At 35.3% G+C, this 5,518-nt stretch overlaps 1 pseudogene; it reads right to left on the reverse strand.

Moving 5' to 3' along the window:
- Nucleotides 1-1,409: 1,409 nt before the first annotated feature.
- LOC149229372 (autophagy-related protein 8C-like pseudogene) lies at nt 1,410-1,802 on the reverse strand (annotated as a pseudogene).
- Nucleotides 1,803-5,518: the final 3,716 nt, after the last annotated feature.

Raw genomic sequence — 5,518 nt, forward strand, 5'->3', positions numbered from 1 at the left:
TATCAGAGTCTCTTGATCCCTTGAGATTTCCTAACCCTGATGGAGGGTGCTCCACTTCCACTTCATTTGTTTGGCGCTCTTTTAAAGACTCATTGATTGCTACTAGGGAACGCAAGATGACAGTCAACTCCGGTGAAGGTAATGGGTTATTTGTAGGAGGTCCTTATGATGACCCTCCTTGACCTTGATTTCTTCGCGTCCTCACCATTTTGAATTGTTCAAATATCTGTATGATATGCAAGACTCATTAATCCATCTTAGGGCTTGTCCCTCTTAGCTAACTCACATCCATGTGTATAACGATAGTCATAAGTTTTTCTTTTACTATGATCGTAAACAAGAATTATTAGTACCGAGAAGATTCCCAAGGATCTGCCAAATCCTCTCATGTGTGAGTTCTACATAACTTACAAATTTTCTCTTGATACTCGCTAGGGTACTGATGCAATGTACTTGTAAGTCACGCTCTAACACAATATTTTTTTTTAGTACCATAACTATAATGTAATATTAAGCTAATTAATAAATTGGTTTAATATATTCAAATAATCAAGTTAAATACTAATGTGAATAATACCCTTTTTAGTCATGTCTTCCTTCTATGGCCATTAGTTGTTCCTTCCCACCCTTTATATTATGTTTTAAAATCATCTATGTCCTTTTTATGAATCTTGGAATCTCCTATAGGACATATAAACAATTGGTCTCACCTCTTGAGGAGGCAGTGTCCTTGAATCAAGGTTCCTAAGCAATTATCCATGAATGCATCTATATATATATATATATATATATATATATATATATATATATATATATATATATATATATATATATATATATATATATATATATATATATATATATATATATATATATATATATATATATTCTTTCAATAATTAGATTAAAGAAGAAAAATTACATTGCTAAAATAAATGTGAATTCTTACGAGCTTCATAGACAAAATCTAACATATTGTGGGATGAAAGAATGCCATTTTGTGATATTAATAGAATGGAGAATGAAAATTAATATCACTTATATACTTGCAAAACACATAAATATTAATTTTAAAATGTATTTAACATATAATTTTCATAACTTCTTAACTCATCGAAACTAATGGAATTGAGAGAAGCTTTTAGGTCAACATTCGTGACTTAACTTCGATAGAGATTTTTTTATTTTTTTTTTAAAGAAACAAGAATCTCCTCCTGGAACTTCATAAATTTTTCACATAATATATACAAGCAAAGTTGAACCATATATCAATTACTTGCTTTTTCACCAAATAGTATCCCCAAACAGAAATATGGACTTGCACTTACAATGAAATATTTTTTTATTTTTATTTTTGAGCGGCGCCCAACCTCACTTTGAGACAATGAATTTGATATTGAAGTTTAAATTTAACTAGATGTGACATCAATGAATACATCCTCGTCACCAAAAGTGTTTTCTCCACTATATGTCAAATAGAGAAATCCATCTTCATCCTTGTGTTCATCATATATTGAGGACATTATAGCAACAATTGGAGGTAGGACATTGTTAACAAAAATAAAGATAGCCTTCTCCACACTTAGTTTAATCCGTTTTCGAATGACATAAACAAACTGACCAACTGTTAGATCAATAGGAACAAGGTACTTTTTCTTGTCAATGTTAGGGATGTCACTTCTCTCAGCTTTCTCGAAAATAACCGGAATTCCATCAAGATATTTGTCCCTTATTCTAGAAGCTTCAACTTTCCTCTTCTATAGGTCATGTTCTTACTTGAAGGAAATTATTTCCATTGTTTTGTTCCAATTCAGAAGGTTGGTGGCATAATAGGTCGCAAGGGTGAGTTTGTCAAGAAAATGAGCGAGGAGACCAGATCTCATATTAAGATTCTCGATGGACTTTCAGGCACCCCTAAGCATTTTGTCAGTGGGTCTTTCATCTACAAGGATCCCGGTGTCGAACCCCTTCCTCAACCAAACCAAAAAAAGGACGAGGGTTTTCATAAGTCTTTCAGTTGTGCTTACATTCATTTCCGGGGTGAACATGCATGAGGTGCCGAAGAGCAAATTAGTATGTATATGTATGTATGACTAAAGCAATGGGTGGCATTGTGAAGGAACAAATTGGAAAGGAACATTGTAAATGTGGAATTGGAGAATTGGAGAGGAAACAGGAATATAAATGTGGAGAAATAGCATAGCATGTTGGTGTGAAGGTGAAGATAAGGCATGAGAGGTGGAGACCTATTTTACTAGTACAAAGCATTGATGTTGGGTTTGTAGTTTTGGAGGTTTAGCATAGTTGAGTGTGAAGTCCCAAGAAAAAGAGGGAGATGGGGGGATTTTTATTCGAGGAAATGTGGTGTCAAGAGCCCCCCGACGAAGGGAATAGATGGTTTTCTGCATGTACATTATAGAGACACGGAGTTTGTCTACCTACAGAGTGTGGAGCCTTAGAGGATAACAGGAATGGAATTGTAGACTTTTGGGTATAGTGTGTCTTACTACTGGAAGCTCAAGGCAAGATTCTTCAAGCCTCATTGTTGGTTTCTCTACTTCCCCAAATCAATCTAGTGGGGTTGAAGATAATGGAGAAGGGTATGATGTTTAGCGTGTTTCAAGACAATTCACTGGTTAGTGATCCAGATTCATTTTCAAATGTGGAAACCAGAAATGACAATTATGTTTTAGAGAACAAAACTTCACTCAATTCAGAGGTAATTGCAAGTTTCTGCAATGAAAATGAACATGACATGGGTCTCAATGATGGTATAGCGAATGGTGTAACTCCATCAAATCTTAACACAACAGTGATGCTTGAAGACATCGTAGTAGGGTTTGATGATGGTGATAGAAAAATAGCAGGAGTGACAGTTGTCTGCAACTTACTAGAGGTTTCTAAGATGCGAATGTTGTATGGTGAAGGTGCGTTTTGGTCAACTCAAGACGGTGGAGTAAGAAATGATAGCTACTCAAGAGAAAAATAAGGGAGTGCCATAAAGATGGGATCAAAACCTGATAGTGACATCAAGATGCATAAAAGGGGTTCGTCAAAATTCCTATAGAAAATCATGACAATGAAGTGTTAAAGCTAAATGCTTTCGACAGTACACAAAAAAAAACTTCCATTCAATATAAATTAAGAATCTAAGGAATAACAAGAGGAATTAGAGGAAAGCAGAGATCGACATACTTGATTTTCAGGCTGTGTTTTTTTTTTTTTTGTTATTTGGAAAGGTTGGAAAGGAGTAGAGGCTCTCCATTGGCAGTGGTAGTAGCTATTGTGAGAATTGGAGCTAGGGTAGGGGATTCCCTTGATAATGTCAAAGTTAGTGCCATTCAGACACTAAAGAAAGTATTCCCTTTGGGTAATGAACAAGGTGGGAAAGAAGCAAGAGCACACAATGCTCCCACCATCTCTTCACAAGCACAATTGACCAAAGACCCACCTCATAAAGACTATCCTAACAACGACATTTACAAGCAACCTAGAATGAGTAATGAAGATATAAGTAATTTATCGGATGCCTCTGAATTTGCGAAACCTACAACAGAGAGATGGGGTGAAAATAGTGGACCAGTGGGAGAGGAAGATTTATTTCTACTTTAAAAAAAATTGGTTCTTTTGGTGTGAAGATTGTTTGTGCAAGTGTTGTTGTTGGGGTACTTTCCATTGTGGGACTCAGATATTTACCTGCCCAATACCTTTCCACAAAGACTTTGAAGGAAGTTCCATTTTCAACTAAAATAGGTGACAATCTCAATCATGGAGCACCAAAATGGACGCTAGATTGGTAGAGAATTTAGTACACAAGTGGCAGATGTTAAAGTCGCAGGCCCTTGGGCCTGATCATGCTGTATCTCGACTCTCAGAGATTCTGGATGGCCATAGAGTGTTGATATATAAAAAACATGAAATTGTTCAAAGCGAGGAAGCTGCACAATGCTACATATGTCTTATGGAGTATGGAGAAGGAGACCGTATTAGGGTGCTTCCTTGTCATCATGAATTTCACAGAATTTGTATTGATAAATGGTTGAAAGGGATACACAGGGTATGATAAAAGAAGTTCTAAATTGCCAGTAAAATGGAGAAAAAAATCATTAAATTAGTCTTAAATGAAATCAGTTCCACATAATTTTTATAATAAAAATGCTTACAAGAAATGATGAAGGTTATAAACTCTTTTAGCAGAGATTTGGGTCTAGTGGGTCTTGGGTCTAGATTTTGAAACTAGCTCTGATACCACGTGTGAGGCTCCATCCTAGGGTCCTCTAACTAAAAACTAAATTTCTCTAATTTTAAATACAATAAAATGGGAAATAACTTATTTTTATATAAACATTTAATTGATGATAATATACCATTAAAATTTATTTCCCACAAATTAAATAAGTAAGAATTTCATTGTAACCATTTACATAAGTAATCAATAAACAAAGGAATACATGTTTCCATAGCTTAGTTGAGATGCTACTGAGCTTCTGACTCTGTTGAGATGCTCCTCTTGACTACCCGACTGGATTTGCCTCCCAGCCAACTAGGAAGTATTTCCTAGCCCAGGGAACCTCCACAGGTTCCCTAGCCCTCCAAGTCCAAGTCCAACCAGATGTAGTGTGTCAAAGTTAAACAAATACTCTCCTTCTCTCCCTTCTCTTTTCTCCACCTTCCTCCCAAAACAAAATCCTCCAAAACCACAACCAAAACCAAAACCAAAACCAAGACCAAGGATCCCCCTCTCCTCTCATCATCCTTCCCCTTTTATGCCTCTTTCTCCCATCCACCTCAACCACCTATCATTAATGTCATAACTACCCCCTCATCCTTTCATTTGACTTTTCTTACCATATCTTCTCCCAAGTAAATTTGAGAGGACATTTTGGGGATACGATATGGATATATAATTTGGTAATTATTTGGAGAGGACCATATCTTATTCCAAGTAAACTTGAGAGGACATTTTGGGGATAAGATATAGATATATAATTTGGTAATTAATTGGAGACAACCATATCTTCTCCCAAGTAAATTTGAGAGGACATTTTGGGGATAAGATATGGATATATAATTTGGTAATTAATTGGAGAGGACCATATCTTCTCCCAAGTAAATTTGAGAGGAAATTTTGGGGGTATGGATATTTAAATTGGAATAAATGGAAAGAGACCATATCCTATCAAAATTTAAATTTGAGAAGACAAGTTGGGAATTGAATAATAAAAATAATAAAATTTATATCAGTAATAAATTTAGAGTTTCACCAATGTAGGTATGTACCAATATTTCTTGATAATTATAAGTCAATATTTTCAGGTAATTTAAAGACTAAGAAAAATTTCATGATAAGATTAAGTAGGGAATTACACTATCTCCAAGGACTGCATATTGTGCAGTCACAGTTCCTAGTCTTTGCCTCCTGTCCCTGAAAATTGCGCAATTCTCCCTCCCATTCAGTCTTCCACTGCGCATGACACAATATTTTTAAAAAATTATGCCTCACTTCATCATTGACTTG

This window comes from Pinus tabuliformis, chromosome J (genome assembly GCF_031772625.1).
Source record: "Pinus tabuliformis cultivar Carrire ecotype Pingquan chromosome J, CPIR1, whole genome shotgun sequence".
In the NCBI taxonomy this organism is placed as follows: domain Eukaryota; kingdom Viridiplantae; phylum Streptophyta; class Pinopsida; order Pinales; family Pinaceae; genus Pinus; species Pinus tabuliformis.